The following is a 21,261-nucleotide window of genomic DNA, read 5'->3' on the forward strand; positions in this document are numbered from 1 at the left end:
CAGAATCCTCACATCTCACCCTCCAGAAGACTCCTGTCTTGTCCCTCTGCCTACCTTCTTGCTTTACAATCATCCATTCTGTACACAGCAGCCAGAGTGATTTTCTTAAAGTGACAATCTGATTTGGAGTTCTACCCACTTAAAACCTTCAGTGGCTCCTAGCTGTGCTTAGATAAAAACCCAATCTCCTTATCCCAGCCTCAAGGCCCTGCCTGTTGTGGTCCTTGCTTCTTCATCTCCTGCCTCTCAGTCTTTTTCTCACTTTATTGCTAGTTCCTGGAACACTCTTTCCTGCCTCAGGGCCTTTGCACTTGTTCCTTGTGCTCAGATAGCTCTTCCCTCGGCTCCTCATCAGCCTCTGTTCCTCGGAGCCTCCAGCGGTAGGGTCCAAGGAATCTGCATTTTAAATATGTACTTGAGATTCTCATGTACACTCATGTTGGAGAGTCCCTATTCCAAAGCACTGGCTTTTGATGAATAATTCAGGGGGCAGAGAGTTCAGGATAAACTTCTGGAAGATACCTGGAGTTATTCTCTCTCAGCCCCCTGTGAGGCTACCTAAATCCTCTGGGCTTCAAAAAGGACATAGGTGTGGCAGCTCACAGAAGGATGGGATGTTAGGGTCTCAAAGTTCCTCTACCAAAGGTAACAATGGCTGAAATTTCAGCTAGGAAGATTTTTTAGTGATGACTATTACTTATTCATCTATTGGTAAATTAAACATAAAATACCTACAGCAAGTTAGACCATCCTCTGAGCTTGGGTTTGGAAACTGACCTGGGAAGAGTTCCGAGGCAGGTACGTTCAGGTTTCTGTCTTGGGCATTCACTGCCTGAGAACTGGTGCATTCTGGAGGGCCCTGTCGGACAGACAGATGATGGGGGCAGGAGGGTGCGGAAGGTACTGTAAACATGAAACAAACAAACGCTCTCTGAGCTTGTGCTGAGGGCAAGCCCCCATGCTAGGCACAGGTATGTGGGGGAGGACCCCAAAAGACACACCCAGGTCTGCCCAGCCTGCCCACGAGGGCTCATGGTGAGCCGTCAGAGAATCTTGTCATGGGCAAAGTGGTTACAGTAGTTTTATTTTTTATTGTTGTTGAGGAATTTACCTAGTCCCACCTGGTGGGCATAAACAGAAGTCAGAACTTTACTAGGAGGCTGTGGCAGGAAAAGCAATAGAGAGTCATTAATTTTGTTGGCCTCTCCTATGATTCCTTTCAGGAACCCCTCCCTCACTCCCCGTGGTTTTGGGGCTCACCAGTCAAGGTGGCCCCATCTCTCTCACCCCACGAGCTGGACCAATCACAGTCCTTCCTGGATCTTCTTGACAGAATCTAGGAGGCAGGCTTTCTTTCTGCTGGGCTTGCTAAACTGGCCAGAGATGACCCTTGTGCTGTCCAGTTCCATCACACCCACCCAGCAGAGAAAGCCCGAGTGACAAAGAGAGAGAGCCGCAATGATATCATTCAAGCCCCTAGATCCAGACGGACCTGAAGCTAGACCCACTCCTAATCTGGCCACGGTAGGTACTAATAAACCCCCTTAGTGCTTCGATTAGTTCGAGCTCAGTTTCTTCTCTTGCAACAGAAAGAGGCCTGACTAATGCATAGGACTTAGACTGTTTCTTCCATTATTATTCCAAGTCTCCAAATAAAAAATGTGCTATTGGCAGAAAGTCATCTTTGTAATGTAATAGTGAGGCCAATCTCATAATGTAGATGGGCAATGTTACAATCCTACAGGGTGTGGGGCTTCTATAAATAATGGGCCAGGCACAGCCCTACCATTTATGGTTCTCAGAAGCTGTTCTTGGGTCCGGGAGTGTCACAGTCTCTTACCACCGAATGCTCTGCTCTCATACACCATGAATCCCCACTATTACTTCCAATTCTAGTCCAACACCACGGGGTTCATTCCAGCTTTCCTCCTTTCCATATTTGTAACTCCCTTTCCCACCAGTGACAAACTGGCTCCCACTGTAATCAACATACTTATTGACTTGCTCAGACCTACAATGCATAGAGAATAGCTTCAGAATGGCTAATCCATACCACTACAAAAGCAAGCCTACTAACTAGAGCTCAATATTTGTTTACAGTTTTTTGTCATTAGTCTGAGGGGATATGGCCAAAACACAGTGTGCAACAGTTGTCCCTGCCCTATTTCGCTATGTTTATGTTTTTCATTTGAAATAACACTAAGTTCATTGTTTCCGCTTCTATTTAAATTTAAGGGATTTTTTTTCTTCCATCCTTGTTGATATTAATTTTTGAGTATGCGAAGCATGAATACAGTCCTGAGAGAAAACTATGTGTAATATATATTCAGACAAGTGTAACCCCTATTCCCACCTCTTCCACCCTGTTCCTCTGCTTCTGTCCTCTCCACCCATCCCTACCCCCCAAAGGGGTCTCATTTCCTGGTTTATCCTTCCTGTGTTTCTCTGTTTAAAAATAAGCAGATATATCTATGTGTTATTACTGTTCCTTCTTTTCACACTATGGACACTCTTTAGCACTACTCTTTGTTCACTTAATAATATGTGTCCTGCATATAGCTTCTTATTGGTTCATAGAGATGTTAAATCTTTTTTACAGCCATGTCATGTTCCATTGTGTGCATGTACTATGGTTTACGAAACTATTCTTCTATGTATGAGCATTTTGGTTGTTTCCAATAGTTTGCAATGACAAATAGTGCTTCAGGGCATATTATGCATAAGGATTTTTGTGTTATTGGAAATTTTCGTTTTCTTTTTTTTTTAAGTAAACTGTGTTCTGAATGTGGGGCTCAAACTCATGACCCTGAGATCAAGAGTCACATGCCCTACCAACTGAGCCAGTACCCCTGAAAATGTTTCTTTAAAGTAAATCCCTAGGAGTTGGATTGCTGAGTCAAAAGTAAAACACATGTCATTTTAATTTTTTTTTAATATTTATTTATTTAGAGACAGAGAGAGAGTGTGTGCATTTGTGCAAGCAGGAGAGGGGCAGAAAGAGAAGGACAGAGAGAATCCCAAGAAGGCTCTGCACTGTCAGCATGGAGCCTGACATGGGGCTCAATCCCACGAACCATGAAATCATGACCTAAGCCAAAATCAAGAGTCAGACACTTAACCAACTAAGCCACCCAGGCACCCCGTATGTCATTCTTTACACATTGTCAGATCTCTCCTTAAATGAGTTATAGTAATTTGCATACCTACCACCAGTGAAAGTGCTTATTTCTCCACAGTCTTGCCAGCAGAATGCTTTGTCAAACTTTCAAGTTATTGCTTCTCTAATAGGAAAGAAACAGTATCTCAGTGTGGTTTTTTTCATATTTATTTATTTAAGTAATGTCTACACCCAGTGTGGGGCTTGAGCTCATGACCCCAAGGTGAGGAGTCACATGAGCCAGCCAGAGCCAGCCAGGTGCCCCACCAAAAAATTTCTACGTGATAAAAACATTTTGGTATGCAGTTCTATCACTTTTAACATATGTATAGATTCTTTTTTTTTTAATGTTTATTTTTGAGACAGAGAGAGACAGAGTATGAATGGGGGAGGGTCAGAGAGAGAGACACACACAGAATCTGAAACAGGCTCCAGGCTCTGAGCTGTCAGCACAGAGCCTGATGCGGGGCTTGAACTCACAGGCTGCGAGATCATGACCTGAGCCGAAGTCGGACACTTAACCAACTGAGCCACCCAGGCGCCCCTAGATTCTTGTGACCACAGTGAAGACATGGAACTCCCAATCCATTCCATGACTCCCCCAAATTTACTCATGGGACCCCTTTTTAGTCACTCTCTTCACCTATAAACCCTAGTCACCACTGATCTGTTCTCCATTCCTCATGTGACTTGTCCAGTGTCATATGAATGGAATTATATAGTATGTAACCTTTTGAGACTTACTTTTTTCATCTAGCATAGTATCTTTGAGAGTCACCCACACTGCTCTGTGCATCAATAGTTCACTTCTTGGTACTGCCCATCAGTGTCCCTCTGTACCGATGTACCTCTGTGTGCTTATCCATTCACCTAATGAAAGACATTTGGATTGTTTGCAGTTTTTTCTGATTATAAGCAAAACTTCTATAAATATCTGTGTACAGTTTTAGAGATAAATGCCTAGAAGTGGGATTGCTAAGTTATTTGGTAAACATATGTTTAACTTTATAAGAAACTGAAACCATCGAACTCCTAGAAGAAAATATAGGTGGTAAGCTCCTTGACATCGGTCTTGGTGATGATTTTTTGGACTTGACACCAAAAAAGGCAAGAAAAACAAAAAATGAACAAGTGGAACACTACATCACACCAAAAGCTTCTGCACCAGCAAAAGGAAACCACCAACAAAATGTAAAGGCAATTTATTGAATGGGAGAAAATATTTGCAAATTATATATTTAAAGAGGGTTAATACCCAAAATACATAAAGAACTTATACAACTCAGTAACAAAAAACAAACAGTCTGATTAAAAAATGAGCAGAGGTGGGCACCTGGCTGGCTCAAGTCTGTGAAGCATCTGACTCTTGATCTTGGGGTTGTAAATTCAAGTCCCACCAGATTACTTAAAAGAATAAATAAATAAAATCTTTAAATAAATGGGCAGAGGAACTAAATAGACATTTTTTCAAAGACATACAGATGGCCAGCAGGTACATGAACAGGTACTCACCATCACAACCCATCAGGAAAATGCAAATCAAAAGCATAATGAGATATCACCTCACACATGGTAGAATGGCTAATATCAAAAAGATAAAAAATAAAAAGTGTTGGCAAGAATGTGGAAAAAAGGAAACCCTTGTCCACTGTTGGTGGGAATGTAAATTCGTGTAGCCACTAGGGAAAACAGTATGGGGATTCCTCAAAAATTAAAAATAAGGGCGCCTGGTTGGCTCAGCCAGTTAAGTGTCCAAGTCTTGATTTGGACTCGGGTCATGATCTCATGAGTTCGAGCCCTGTGTTGGGCTCCACACTGGGTATGGAGCCTCCTTGAAATTCTCTCTCTCCCTCTCCCTCTGCCCCTCCTCCACTCTCTCTCTTTTTCAAAATAAAAATTAATATAGAACTATCATATGATCCAGCAATTCTCCTTCTGAGTATTTGACCAAAGGAAATGATAGCACTAACTGTAAAAGATACACGCACTCTTATGTTCATTGTAACATTATTTATAATAGCCAAAACATGGAAGCAACTTAAGCGTCTGTCAATGGATAAATGGACAAAGAAAATGTAGAATATATATACAATGGAATATTATTCAGTCATAAAAAGATGGAAATCTTGCCATTTGCAACAACATGGAATGCCCTTGAAGGCATTATGCAAGTGAAATAAGAGAAAGACAAATACCAAATGGTCTCACTTATATGTGGACTCTTTAAGGAAAAAAAAAACTGAACTCAGAAACAGAAAGCAGATTGGTGGTTGCCAGAGGCAGGGAGTAGGAAGTGGGCAAAATGGGTGAAGATGGTGAAAAGGTGCAAACTTCCAGTTGTAAAATAAATATGTCTTGGTATTACCAAGTAATGTACAGCATGATGACTATAGTTAATAAAACTTTGTTGTATATCTGAAAGTTGCTAAGAGAGTAAATATTAAGTTATTATCATCAGAAAAAAATAATTTGTAGCCATATATGGTAATGGATATTAACTAGACTTACTGTGGTGATCATTTCACAAATATACAACTATTGAATCATTATGTTGTGTACCTGAAACAAATATACTGTTATATATTAATTATATCTCAATCTTTTTAAAAAGGGGGAAAAAGTTTTTTCAGATATTTCCAGTATTTGAGTCATCTTGGGGATGGTATCTTTTTCTTTTCCCATGATAATATGTCAGACTTTTGTGTTTCTTTGTATGTCAAGTAATTTTGGATTGCATCCTGGCCATTTGTATATTATGTTATGATACTCTAAGTCTTTTTTTAAAATTTTTTTAATGTTTGTTTATTATTGAGAGACAGAGAGAGACAAAGCATGAGTATGGGAGGGGCAGAGAGAGGTGGAGACACAGAATCCAAAGCAGGCTCCAGGCTCTGAGCTGTCAGCACAGAGCCTGACGCGGGGCTGGAACTCACAAACTGCGAGACCATGGCCTGAGCTGAAGTTGGACGCCCAACCAACTGAGCCACCCAGGAACCCCTGATACTCTAAGTCTTGTTTCATCCCTATGGACAATTTTTTAAAGTTTATGTATTTGTTTTAAGAGAGACAGAGATAGCGTGAGTGGGGGAGGGGCAGAGAGACAAAGGGAAAGAGAGCATATGCCATACAGGCTCCGCACTGCCAGTGCAGAACCCGATTCAGGGCTGAACTCGTGACACAGCGAGATTATGACTTGAGCAGAACCCAGGAGTCAGACGCTTAACCGACTGAGCCATCTAGGTGTCCTGATAATTTTTTTTAAGCAGGCAATTGACCTGGTTAGGTACGGATTGCAAGTTCTGATCTGCCTTCTTCTTATTATTATTATTTTTCTTAATGTTTATTTTTGAGAGAGAGAGAGACAGAAAGTGTGAGTGTGCCAGCAGGGGAGGGGTAGAGAGATAGGGAGACAGAATTCGAAGCAGGCTTTGCACTGAGAGCAGAGAGCCCAATGTGGGGATGGAACTCACAAACCCTGAGATCATGACCTGAGTTAAGTTGGGTGCTTAACTGACTGAGCCACCCGGGCACCCCCGATCTGTGTTCTGTGGGCTGCATTTCCAATGTCACTTTAATTTTCATTGCCTTTGTGGTGCCCTTAGATCTATCCTGCATGTGTGCCACCCACAGTCCAGCTGATACGTTGACAGTTACCTATCCTGTTTAGTTCTCAAAGATTTTGATGCGTGCTCAGCACAGGAGAAGTCCAGGAATTTGTTCATAACTTTATAAGATTACCTTCTGAAGCCTTGTCTCTGTGATCACTCCTCTCCTCTAGTTCACAGGGGTTCCCCTTTCTAGTCCTCTGGCCAGCCAGGGCTTTAGTCTCCCCTTTGCTATGCATTTCCTATGACTATAACTGCTTCTGCAGCCAAGTGGTGGGAAGATCGGGAGATTTAAATAAAAGAAATGGATGAGGTGCCTGGGTGGCTCAGTCAGTTAAGCTTCCAACTTTAATCTCAGCTCAGGTCTTGATCTCAGGGTTGTGAATTCAGACAAGAAAGAAAGAAAGAAAGAAAGAAAGAAAGAAAGAAAGAAAGAAAGGAAAGAGAAAGAAAGAAAAGAAAAGAAAAAAGAAAAGAAAATAAAAGAAAAGAAAAGAAAAGAAAAGAAAAAAGAAAAGAAAAGAAAGGGAGGGGGGAGGAAAGAAAAGGAAATGGAGATTCCCTCTATGCTCTTTGAACTATGGTTCAAACTGTGGTTCCTCTGGTCAGAGTGAAGGATTATCTTTGCTCTGAGAGTGAAGACAGAATAGAATGTGTTTAACCCATCTTAATTGGAACTGAAGGGTTCTTGGTGTGATTTTAATTTGCATTTCTCTTATAATAAGTGAATTTGACATTTTTTGGTATCTTTAAACAAAGTCCATATTAAAATGTCTTTAATTTCTTGTTCATATCTTTTGCTCATTTTTCTACTGGATTTTTGGTCTCCTTTATCTTCAAATATTTAAGGGTTATTAGCTATTTACCTGTTATATATGCAGAAAATATTTTCTCCTAGTTTTTCATCTTTTACTTTGCTTGTATTTTTAACCATGAAAAAAGTTTTTATTTTTCTATAATTAGATTTATCAGTCTTTTCCTTTATTAAATCTGGTTTTTGGATCAGTTAGAAAACTTTTCTTTCCTTATGTACAGATTATAAAGAAATTCACTGCTGTCTTTTTTTAATTTTATTTTTTATTTTTTTAAATTTACATCCAAATTAGTTAGCATATAGTGCAACAATGATTTCAGGAGTAGATTCCTTAGTGCCCCTTACCCATTTAGCCCATCCCCCCTCCCACAACCCCTCCCCTTAACCCTCCATTTGTTCTCCATATTTATGAGTCTCTTCTGTTTTGTCCCCCTCCCTGTTTTTATATTATTTTTGTTTCCCTTCCCTTATGTTCATCTGTTTTGTCTCTTAAAGTCCTCATATGAGTGAAGTCATGTGATTTTTGTCTTTCTCTGACTGCCTAATTTCACTTAGCATAATACCCTCTAGTTCCATCCACGTAGTTGCAAATGGCAAGATTTCATTCTTTTTGATTGCCGGGTAATACTCCATTGTATATATATACCACATCTTCTTTATCCATGCAACCATTGATGGGCATTTGGGCTCTTTCCATACTTTGGCTATTGTTGATAGTGCTGCTATAAACATGGGGGTGCATGTGTCCCTTTGAAACAGCACACCTGTATCCCACGGACAAATGCCTAGGTGTCCTGATAATTTTTTATCAGGTCGTAGGGTAGTTCTATTTTTAGTTTTTTGAGGAAACTCCATACTGTTTTCCAGAGTGGCTGCACCAACTTGCATTGCCACCAACAATGCAAAAGAGATCCTCTTTCTCTGCATCCTTGCCAGCATCTGTTTTTGCCTGAGTTGTTAATGTTAGCCATTCTGACAGGTGTGAGGTGGTATCTCATTGTGGTTTTGATTTGTATTTCCCTGATGATGAGTGATGTTGAGCATTTTTTCATGTGTCAGTTGGCCATCTGAATGTCTTCCTTGGAGAAGTGTCTATTCATGTCTTTCACCCATTTCTTCACTGGATTATTTGTTTTTTGGATGTTGAGTTTGACAAATTCTTTATAGATTTTGGATACTAACCTTTTATCTGATATGTCATTTGCAAATATCTTCTCCCATTCTGTTGGTTGCCTTTTAGTTTTGCTGATTGTTTCCTTCACTGTGCTGAAGGTTTTTATTTTGATGAGATCCCAGTAGTTCATTTTTGCTTTTGTTTCCCTTGCCTCTGGAGACGTGTTGAGTAAGAAGTTGCTATGGGCAAGATCAAAGAGGTTTTTGCCTCCTTTCTCCTCAAGGATTTTGATGGCTTCTTGTCTTACATTGAGGTCTTTCATCCATTTTGAGTTTATTTTTGTATGGTGTAAGAAAGTGGTCGAAGTTCATTCTTCTGCATGTCACTGTCCAGTTTTCCCAGCACCACTTGCTGAAGAGACTGTCTTTATTCCATTGGATATTCTTTCCTGCTTTGTCAGAGATTAGTTGGCCATACGTTTGTGTGTCCATTTCTGGGTTCTCTATTCTGTTCCATTGATCTGAGTGTCTGTTCTTGTGCCAGTACCATATTGTCTTGATGATTACAGTTTTGTAGTATAGCTTGAAGTCTGGGATTGTGATGCCTCCTGCTTTGGTTTGCTTTTTCAAGATCGCTTTGGCTATTTGGGGTCTTTTCTGGTTCCATACAAATTTTAGGATTATTTGTTCTAGCTCTGTGAAGAATGCTGGTGTTACTTTGATAGGGATTGCATTGAATATGTATATTGTTTTAGGTAGTATCGACATTTTAACAATATTTGTTCTTCCTATCCAGGAGCATGGAATATTTTTCCATTTTTTTGTGTCTTCTTCAATTTCTTTCATAAGCTTTCTATAGTTTTCAGTGTATAGATTTTTCACCTCTTTGGTTAGATTTATTCCTAGGTATTTTATAGTTTTTGGTGCAACTGTAAATGGGATCGATTCCTTAATTTTTCTTTCTGTCGCTTCATTGTTGGTGTATAGGAATGCAACCAATTTCTGTGCATTGATTTCATATCCTGCAACTTTGCTGAATTTATGAATCAGTTCTATCAGTTTTTTGGTGGAATCTTTTGGGTTTTCCATATAGACTGTCATGTTGGTGTTTTCTTCTAATATTTGTATGGTCTCCTATTTAAGGTTTAACTTTCTAATCCTTTTGTGTAAGGTATGAGACATAAATCTAATTTAATTTTTTTCTAAATGGCTATCCTGTTTTCCCAGGACTATTTATTTGAAAGTCCAACTTTACCCCCATGATTTTACTTACTAAATTTCTATATGTCTTTGGGTCTGTATGTGAATTTTCTATCCTGTTCGACAAATCTATTTATCTATTCACGTGCTAGTATGATACTTTATATTTTTATTTTTTAAAGATTTTATTTTTAAGTAATCTCTGTACCCAGTGTGGGGCTCAAACTCATAACCCCAAGATGAAGAGCCACACACTCCACCAACTGAGCCAGCTAGGTGCCCCATATGCTTTTTAACTTAGTTTTTGTAGAATGTCTTAAGGTCTGATTGAGCTGTTGTAGATTTTTCTCTTTTGGTGTTTCCCTTGCTATTGTTCATTTTTATTTTTCCCTATAAACTTTGGCATTAACTTTCTAGCTCCATAAATAAATCTGCTGAAGGAGTGCCTGGGTGGCTCAGTCAGTTAAGTGTCTGACTCTTGATTTTGGCTCAGATCATGATCTTATGGTTTGTAAGATAGAAGCCCACATTGAGCTCTGTGCTGACAGCATGGAGTCTGCTTGGAATTCTCTCTCTTTCTGTCCTTCTCTCTCTGCCCCTACCGTGTGTGCATGCTCTCTCTCTCTCTCTCTCTCTCTCTCTCTCAGGATGGATAAATAAGCATTAAAAAAAAAAAAGAACTTTGTATTTTTGATAGTGCAGATAGAGATACCCTTGCTTTGTTCCTTATCTTTATGGAAATGTCCCTAGTGTTTCCCAGAGAAATAAAATATGTTAAGAAACTATCCATTAAAAAAAAGAAGAAAAAGATGAAAAGAAAAAGAAAATATCCATCAATTTCTATTTTCTTGCATTTTTTTAATAGATGTCAAATTTTGACAAAGGCTTCTTTAGGATCTATGGAGGTAATCATATGATTTTTCTTTCAAGATCTATTAATATGATATTTTATTAGATGTCCTAAGATTGAACCAATCTGCATTCCTGGAATGAAATCCTACTTGGTCATGATATGTTATTTTTCTTAATGTTTACTTATTTTTGAGAGAGAGAGAGAGAAAGAGAGGGGCAGAGAAAGGGAGACAGAGGATCCAAAGCAGGCTCTGTACTGACAGCAGACAGCCCAATGCAGGGCTGGGACTCATGAACCATGAGATCATGACCTGAGCCATAGTCGGATGCTTAACTGACTGAGCCACCCAGGTGCCAATGGTATATTATTCTCTTAACATGGTGTTGTATCCTGTTTGCTAATGTTTTATTCAATATTTTTGTATCAATAGTCATAAGCAATCATAGTTTGTGATTTTCTTTCCTTTTCTTTTTTTATTATCTTTTAAAAGTCAACTTCATTTGATTTGGGTATCAATGTTGTACATTTGCTACATTCTACAATAATTTATGTAGCATTGGGACTATGTGGTGTTTGAAGGTTTAGTAGAATTCCCCTGTGAAACTATCTGGAGCTGGTTCTCTTGTGGAATAATGTTCTATTTCTTCCACAGAAATTGGTATATTTAAGATTTCTATCTTTAAAGGAATCAAATTTGGTAAACTCTGATTTTTTGTTTTATGTTTGTTGGTTTTTTCAAAAGGTTTTATTTTTAAGTAATCTCTACACCCAGCGTGGGGTTTGAACTCACAGCCCCAAGATCAAGAGTCGAGTGTTCTACCAATGAAGTCAGCCAGGTGCCCCTGTTTTTTGTTTTTTGGGGTTCTTTTGTTTTTAATTCACCATTTTGTCTAGTTTTTTTTTTTTAAGTTTATATATTTATTTTGAGAGACAGAGAGAGAGTGAGAGAGCAGGGGAGGGGCAGAAAGAGAGAGAGAGAGAGAGAGAGAGAGAGAGAGAATCCCAAGCAGGCTCCACTCTGTCAGCACAGAGCCTGATGCAGGGCTCGAACCCACGAACTGTGAGATCATGACCTGGGCTGAACCAACAGCCAGACGCTTAACTGACTGAGCCACCCAGGTGCCCCTGTCTAGGTTTTTAAAATGTATTTGCTTAAAGGTCTACCAAATAGTCTCTTATGATTTAAAATTTTTCTTCTATTTAAATTACTCTTACTATTTCCCCTTGTCATTTCTTATTTTGCATATTTGTGTTTTCCTTCTTTTGCCTGATTAAGTTAGCAAGTGGCTTATCTATTTTGTTAACTTTTTCCAAAAACAAATCACGATTTTGACTTGTTCAAACATACTATTTCTCTATTCTCTATCCACTAATTTCTGATTTTATCTAATCTTTGTGGTTTCCATTTCTGTACTTTGTTGTTGTTTGTTTATTCTGTAATTATTTTCTGATGTCTTGAGCTTGGAATCTTTTTACCGCTCTCTCATTTTTAATGATATATATGGTTAGGGGTATGGATTTTCTTCTCATCCCTACTTTATATATACATTTATTTAATTGACTCTGTTATACAGTTTCATTATCAGTCTTCAGAGATTTGATAATTTTGGTTTGTCTCCCCCTCTGTACCCAAGAGTTAATAGGTTTAAAAATTTCCAGGTTGAAGATTCTTTTCATATTTAAACAATATGAAACTTACAAAAGTTGCAAGTATAGTACAAAAAATATTTTTCCCTGAATCATTTGAGAGTAAGTTACCAACTTCTAGCCCTAATCACCTCAAACACTTAGTGTGTATTTCCTTCAGACAGGTATGTTTCCTATATAACCACAATACAGGTACAGAAATGAGTAAATTAACGTAATTAACATAGATGTTCTTGCTTTTCTTTTGTCCTGCAGAATCCCTAGGTTTCTCCCTTCTGCTCCTTTCCCGCTTTTACCGTACAGTCTCCTCTCTCTTCCTTTTTACTCTTTTCTCCCCCAAAAGCATTGCCTTTCCAAAGTCTGCTCATGCACACATTTTAGTCCCTTCCCTGTAATCAGTACTTTGATGTACCAAGACTCTTCACATTTAAGGTGGACTTTCCCTATTGAAAAAAAATTTTGAGATGTAATTCACATACCATAAAATCAATTTTTTTAAAGTGTACAATTCAGGGAGTCTGGGTGGCTCAGTTGGTTAAGCATCCGACTCTTGATTTCAGCTCAGGTCATGATCTCATGGGTTTGTGAGATGAAGCCCCAAATTGGGCTCTACATTGACAGCATGGAGCCCTCTTGGGATTCTCTCCCTCCCTCCCTCTCTCTGCTCTTCCCCCACTTATGCGCACACATGCATGCTGTCTCTCTTTCAAAATAAATAAATGAATGGTTTTTTTTTAAGTATACAGGCGTATACCTGGGTGGTTCAGTTGGCTGAGCGTCCAACTTCGGCTCAGGTCATGATCTCACGGTTTGTGAGTTGGAGCCCCGCATCAGGCTCTGTGCTGACAGCTCAGAGCCTAGAGCCTGCTTCGGATTCTGTGTGTGTGTGTGTGTGTGTGTGTGTGTGTGTGTGTGTGTTTGCCCCTCCTCTGCTCATGCTCTATCTCTTTCAAAAATAAACATTTAAAAAAACGAATAAAGGGGCACCTGGGTGGCTCAGTCGGTTAAGTGGCTGACTTCGGCTCAGGTCATGATCTTGCAGTCCGTGAGTTCGAGCCCCGCGTCGGGCTCTGTGCTGACAGCTCAGAGCCTGGAGCCTGTTTCAGATTCTGTGTCTCCCTCTCTCTGACCCTCCCCCGTTCATGCTCTGTCTCTCTCTGTCTCAAAAATAAATAAATGTTAAAAAAAAATTTAAAAAAACGAATAAAAAGTATACAATTCAGTGGTTTTTAGTACATTCACAAGATTGTGAAACCAGTACCATATCTAATTCCAGAACATTTTTATCACCCCCTAAAAACCCCATTATCATTAGCATCATTGTCCAACCCTGCTCCCAGCCCCTAGTAACCACTAATCTACTTTCTTTCTCTATGGTTTTGCTTATTGTGGACATTTCATAGAGTTGGAATCATATAAAAAGAGGCTTTTGTATTTGGCTTCTTTCACTTATCATGCTCTTTTCAAAGTCTATCCATTGTAGAATATATGGTAGAATATATCAATACTTCATTCTTTTTTATGGCTGAATAATAGTCCCTTATATGGCTATACCGCATTTTCTTCAATTCATTAGTTTATGTTAATTGAGGTGTTTCCAGCTTTGCGCTCTTATGAATAATGTTGCTGTAAATATTCACGTACAATTTTTTGTATGGACATGTTTTCGGTTTGAGTGTATACCTAAGAGTAGAATTTCTGAGTAATATGGTAATTTTATGTTTAATTTTTTGAAGATCTGACAAATGCTATCCAATGTGATTGCACCATTTTATATTTCCACAGCAATGTTTGAGGGTTTCCATTTCTCTACATCCTTGTCAATATTTGCTACTATCTGTCTTTTTAAAACATTATATCTATCCTAGTGGTCGTGTGGTGGTATTTCATTGTGGTTTTGATTTGCATTTTCTGGGCTTTCTCTTTCCTGTGATTTTCACCCAGTCTGCCTTTACAGCCCCTACTCTTTTTTTTTTTTTTTAATGTTTATTTATTTGAGAGAGACAGAGAGTAGGGGAGGGACAGAGATAGAGGGAGAATTGCAAGCACGGCCCCGCACAGTCAGCATAGAACTGGATGTCACATTCATGACATCATGACCCCAGGCGAAATCAAGTCAGATGCCTAACCGACTGAGCCACCCAGGCAGCCCAGAGTCCCTACTCTTAACCTCTCTTCTATACCAGATACCACATAAAGAGTAAAAAGTAAAAATCCCCTTTGGACTACCTCTTAATGCCACAGTAACCACTTGTTACAGCTTCAACAGTTTATAATAAATTTATTATATATCCTTATAGACCTTGTCCCTGCATATAAGCACTCTTAGGGTCATTTTAGTTTACTTTTGTTTTTTACATAAATGATGCTGTAATATGCACATTCTGTAATTTGCTTCTTTTTACTCAACATGCTATTATTTTTAAAAGTCTATAAGCATGTATTATGTAAATAAGAATTATTGTAAGTGGAATAATGGCATCTTCTAGATGAGTGAGTACATCTGGATTTCTTCTATAAATTTCTGATTGCTATTTTAGGGTAACAGACTTAAATCTAGTGATTTTGTTAAATCTTAATTGTAAGTTTTAATATTTATATAAACAAGAATGTACATATCTCTAGCCAAAATACCACTTATATTTAGAGAATATGTTATTTCTAAGGAATTCTGGGAACTTAATAGATGCTGATTACTTTAACTATCAAACACTCAGCCCCCCTACCTCCCCTACCTCCAAAAAAAGAAAAGAAAAAAACAAAACTTCAGTGTACTTCTTTTTAACTTAAAAATTTTTTTTAATGTTTATTTTTGAGAGAGAGAGAGACAGAGACACAGAGAGAGAGAGACAGAGCATGAGTAGGGAAGGGGCAGAGAGAGAGGGAGACACAGAATCAAAAGCAGGCTGCAGTCTTTGAGCTGTCAGCACAGAACCTGCCGGGGGGGCGTGAACCCGCGAAGCGTGAGATCATGACCTGAGCTGAAGTCAGACTCTCAACCAAATGAGCCACCCAGGCACCCCCAGTGTACTTTTTAATATATTGCCATTAGAGCTGTTAGCTATGTCTTCTGGAAGGTTTAGTGGGAAGAGGCAACTGTAGAGTTGGGCAGAACTTAGTCTGAATCATACCTAAGCCACTTCCTAGCTGTGTGGCCCTGATCAAATTATTTAGTCTTTCTGTATCCCACAATTTACTCATCTATAAAGTGGGGATAATAAGTCATCATAATAAAAATATCTGAGGTTAGGTTTCCTTATCTTTAAAGTGGGTTGGCTATATCCAACCTGCAGAGCTGTTGTGAAAATTAAATCAATAATTTATGTGAAGTACCATATTGCGTAGCTCGTGGTAGGCAGCTAATAAATGGTGATATTAATTATTGTTTTTATTAATAGTATCATCTTTTATCTTTATGACTTTGGTGAGGAGGCTCATTCAATTCATTGTTTGTTATGCAAAAGGATACTGATAGGCTGAAAAATGTCATAAAGATCTGTAGATCATAGAAATAACCTATTAAGACACTAGAAACATAATGGGTAATCACAGGAATGGGAAGGTGTCAGATAAAGCAGAGGGAAATAACAGTAAAGGATAAGACTGAGATTTGTCTAAAATTATTTCAATTTAGGGGCACCCAGATAGCTCAGTCCATTAAGTGTCCAGCTTCAGCTTAGGCATGGTCTCACGGCTCATGAGTGCAAGCCCTGCATCAGACTCTCTGCTATCAGCACAGAGCCTGCTTTGGATCCTCTGCCTCCCTCCTCTGCTCTCTCTCTCAAAAATAAACATTGAAAAAATAAAAATATTTCAAATCATGTGTGTAAAAATCATAAGATTAAAAGGTAAATGTTAAGAAATTATGAGTCAAACTATGGTAATCAAATGTTTACTGTATAAGGAACTGACACAAATCAGTAAGAAAAACTGTAAGACTATATTGCTTACAACAGTGCTGGTTGTTTTTTTTTTTTAACGTTTTATTTATTTTTGAGACAGAGAGAGACAGAGCATGAATGGGGCAGGGACAGAGAGAGAGGGAGACACAGAATCAGAAGCAGGCTCCAGGCTCTGAGCCATCAGCCCAGAGCCCGACGCGGGGCTCGAACTCACGGACCGCGAGATCGTGACCTGAGCCGAAGTCGGACACTCAACTGACTGAGCCACCCAGGCGCCCCCAGTGCTGTTTTTATAACCCCTCAAACTCAGTGGTTGGAAACTCTCTCACAGGCCTGGGATTTGGAAGAATATAGGCAGGTTTGGCTGGGCTTGCCTTGGCTGCAGGCTGCAGGTTAGGTTGAGGTCTGCTTCATGTTTCTCAATTTGGAGGCTAACCTAAAGGGGCAGTAGGTACTCAGAGTGTGTGCTTCTCCCGGCAATAGCAGAAGAGCAAGTAGACAAGGGGAATGTCTCTTGAGGCCTCCTCCTGGAACTGGTACTGCATCACTTCTGTCCACATTCTATTGGCTAAAGGAGATCACATGACCAAACCCAACAGCAGCGGAGATGGCAGATGTACTCTGCCCTCAATAATGGGTGGTGCTGCAAAGCCACAGGCCAAAGGGCATGGATGTATGATTTTAAAATACGGAGGGCATGGGGCACCTGGGTGGCTCACTCAGTTGAGCATCCGACTTCGGCTCAGGTCATGATCTCATGGTTCATGAGTTTGAGCCCAGCATCGGTCTCCCTGCTGTCAGAGCAGAGCCCGCTTCAGATCCTCTGTCTGCCCTTTCTTGCACTCTCTCTCCCTTTCAAAAAAAAAAATGCAGAGGGCATGAAAAACTGAACAGTGACTCAACATACCACAGACTGCCAAGAAAGTAATAGGTGAAGTAAGATTGACCAAATGAGAAGATAAAGTTATCAGGTAACATGCCAAAAGTTGAATCTCAAAAAATCAAGTTGAAGTAACAATGAGAAATCACTTTTCATCTGCAAAATTAGCAAAAGTATTTCTAAAAATGATTAAACTCAGTCAGGATGAGGTAAAACAAGCAAATAAGTAAAAGATTTTCATTTTTATAGTAATAGTGCAAAGAAACAATGACATCTTTGAAGGTACTTAAAAGCTTGTTATTTATTTTCCTGAGCATGGTTTGAATTCTTGAGAGAATACATCAAAAAGGTAAAATTTGTCCTAAATTTCAATTTCTATGCCTAATACAGCTAACACACACACATGCAAATAATTGTTTTGGATCCCATTTAATTTTTTTAGGAATTCTCTGCCTTTTTAACATAGTTCTAACACTTTTCTCTAATGTACTTCTCCTAGTAATAGTGATTTTCAAATGTTTTAAAGCTTTGGGACCCTATTTGAAGTCTAGAACAAAGTGGGAAAACCATGTGGCAATCAAAGTAGAGATCATCGGAAAATTCTGTTAGCATGGTTACTGTTATTACTCATAAGGATGATCATTACTTGTAAAATTATTATTTGCAGGGATTCACTTGCAAATTGCTAAGAAAACCTTTTCTCATGACAGTATCAGAAGTAAAAGAAATAGAAGTAGGTAAGTAAAGTCCCCTACCTCCTGAGTGTGTAAGTTACAGGGCCAAACATGATCCAGTTCTTGCATATTTAGTAATTTTCAAATGTCCCAAAGCTTGCAGTGCTTTAAATTCACTGCCTTCTCCTTTTCCCACATAGTAGCTAAAGCCTCCCAAATTTCCCTTCTCTCTCTATAATCTCCACCTTTCCATCTCCACCACCCCTACCTTTACCCAGGTAAGGTAAAGGTCAACAACTTCAAAAATACGTATTGCAACTATAGGTAGGTGGGTCCCCTCAATCCGGCCTTTAACTTCACCCCGCATCCTGTTTCTGTCTTCCTAAACCATGGTACAACCCTAGTTTAGTAAACAAACATGGTTCACCATTTCCCACCACATCGTTTTACTTCCTTGGCCTTTTTCAAAGGTTCTCCATAACCTGTATCCACCCCTAATGGGCAGGTCTGGCTGCATAATTTGGGGGGTTCAGTGCAAATTAAAATTGTAGGACTATTGGGCCAAAAATTATTAAGATTTTCAAAATGGCAGCAGCAGAGCATCAAACCAAGTATGGGGCCGTTCTGAACACAGGGTCCTGTGTAACTACAGGGGGTGCATTGTGCCCACAAAGTTGGCCATGCCAACAGTCACCCATCACTGTAGAGAGGCCACCATTCTTGCTGTCCAGCTTCCGAGTCTTCTTACATGTTGTTTCCTCACCTGGAACACCGTCCTCCCAACACCCAGCTCCTGCCCACATTAAGCTTTAGTCTTTTCACAGACCTATTCATGTAGAGGCAACGAGTTGAGAGTTGGTCTTTACATATGTCTGATCCATCCCCTCCTATAGCTTATAGTAGTCCTGACCATCTACAAATCTACAAACGTTAATTTAGACCTTAATTATATGCTTCCATGTGTTATTGTCTTACTGCTTCATTCATTCATTCATTCATTCACCAGATATTGTATGCCAAATATTTGCCATGACTTTGCTAGGCACTGGGTATAGTAAGTCCCAAAACAGCAGAAACCTTGTTTTACTTGTTCACCATTCCATCCCCATAGTCTCACATAGTGATGGGCTCGTGGCAGATACTGAACAAATTGTCGTTGAATAACTGTTAACCAGTATTTTCTCTCCATCATATAGTGAGCTCCTAGAGACCAAGAACTGTTTTTATTTGTTCCAAGACTGCTGATTGAGAACCCGCTATGTGCCACATATTGTTCCAGACACAACACTGTTCTAGACAACTTTCTTTACTTCTTCTATATTTCCTAGCACATTATTATAAGTGAACATTTCCTGATCATTTTGTATTTGCCAGGAATTAGTCTAAGCCTTATCCATTATCTCATTTAATTCCCCCAATGATTCTATGAAATAGGTCCCATTTTATCCCCATTTTATAGATGACAAAATCGAGGCTCAAAGAGATTAAAGAACTGACCCAAAGTCAAAGACCTATTGGGGTTTGAACCCGGGTGACCAGACTCTACATTGCTAGGCTGCCTCCAATGAGTACTTTTTGATTGACTGACTTGACTGAAATAGAGAGCTCAAGGAAGAGTAGTATTGGTGGCTCAATACACCATCAAATAGGGGCTGTGTCCTGTAAAACCACTGTTAGGCAATTTCTTGACCAACACCAGATACAATAGGTGTATGGTTTTTTGCAAGCTTGTAATGTGGTAAATAGGACATAAACTGTGGCATCGTTTACTTCATCATATGAACTTCCAGTCATAAAATGCTAAATAAAAGAGATGCCCACTAGGCTATCCAAGGATGCCTGGAAGAAGAGACCAGACATGAAGCTCCTAAATGTTAACTCTTTACTAGACAGAAGGTAAGCAATAAACTTTTTGGGCTGGGGTTCGGTTGTGGGACTCAGTAATTCCTGTTGACACCAACAAGCTTCCTAAGGCATTAGCAGGGGAAAAGGAGAAGGGTGGGAATAAGAAGACAAGAGAGAGGAAAATGGGAAGGCGTGAGTCTAACGAGATGTGGACTGGTCAGAGCCATCAAGAGCTGCCTTGGCTGCTTGGCCACTGTGGGCTGCTGCCCCAGCAGGAGACAGAACACTTCAAATGAGCTTTAGGGACGCCTGGGTGGCTCAGTCAGTTAAGCATCTATTGACTCTTGATTTTGCCTCAGGTCGTGATCTTGCAATTTGTGAGTTCGAGCCCTGTGTTGGGCTCTGCGCTAACAGTGCTGACAGTTTGGAGCTTGCTTGGGATTTTCTCTCTCTCCCTCTCTCTGCTCCTCCCCAGCTCATGCTCTCTCTTTCTCTCACAATAAATAAAGTTAAAAATAAATAAACAAACAAATAAAATGAGCTTTACATGCAGCCAAAGGCACACGGAAGGGCTTTTAGTCCCATGGGGCTCAGCGAGATAGAGAGGGCAGGTCACCATGTCATACTTTGATTTCTGTTCCTCATCAAGTAAATGGACTCAGCTCCCTGCCTTTGAAAGAAGTAAAAACAAGGCCCAGGTTGATGCTGTGTGCTGGGTTTGGTAATGGGGGATTCATGCGATTCGTGTGATGTGTGATAAGATGCAGGGAGTGAAAGGAGCTATTAACACTGATTAACTCAAAAGTTGACCACCGGCACACACAGCCATTGTTTCCAACAGCACTCTCTAGCGATGGGCTTTGTCTGGCTGGCTTCACAAGAGACAAATGCCATTACAGGAGACCAAATAACCTTATTTAGGCAGCCGTCAGATAATAGAGACGCTCTAGGTATTAGCCTGACTGCATTAGTTTGATTTGTTACTACTGTTCACCTTGTCCTGGGTATTAATGGAGACAAAGGCTTGGAATTACCAGGAGCAGAGATAAGCTGTGGATTAGAGCCTGTGTGTTTTGAGGGAAAGACAATTCTATCTCGGGTTTTCATTTCCATTTCCACCTTGCTTGATTTTTCCTCAAAGTTAAAGTCCAGCTTTTTCCCTGAATATCATTATATTCACTCCAAAGTACTGGCAGTTATAATTGCTTTAAAAAAAAAAGTTACTAACTCATTATTTCCTCTAACAAGATCAATCAGTCTTTATCTTTGGAAATGATTTTGGGGGAAATTCACTTATAATCTTGTATATTATTTTGCTTCTTTGAATATTTTAATATATTACAGACTCACTTCAAAACATTTAATGATATTATGTTATTAGTATCTGAAAATATGTGAAATATCTGAAAGAACATGCATATTATATTCATAGTTACTTCTTTAATATTACAAATTCTAGTATTATTTAAATTTTTTCTGACTTCCAAATGTTATTTTTTATAGATGCATCGTTTCTATTATAAATGATTTCAGTTATAAGTATGTACCTTCAGTTGTAAGCACAACTTATC

The 21,261-nt window shown here is 39.3% G+C and overlaps 1 long non-coding RNA gene across 3 annotated transcripts in view; it reads left to right on the top strand.

Moving 5' to 3' along the window:
- The window catches only part of LOC122214483, a 47,791-nt gene that overhangs the window by 18,081 nt on the left and 8,449 nt on the right, over window positions 1-21,261 (top strand). The window contains exon 3 of one of the 3 annotated variants that reach the window (XR_006199901.1): window positions 1,224-1,524. The exons of the other annotated variants lie outside the window; for them this stretch is intronic. This is a non-coding gene — a long non-coding RNA (uncharacterized LOC122214483). The remainder of the gene's footprint in view (window positions 1-1,223; window positions 1,525-21,261) is intronic. 3 annotated transcript variants of the gene reach the window in all.

Source organism: Panthera leo, chromosome A2 (genome assembly GCF_018350215.1).
Source record: "Panthera leo isolate Ple1 chromosome A2, P.leo_Ple1_pat1.1, whole genome shotgun sequence".
Lineage (NCBI taxonomy): Eukaryota > Metazoa > Chordata > Mammalia > Carnivora > Felidae > Panthera > Panthera leo.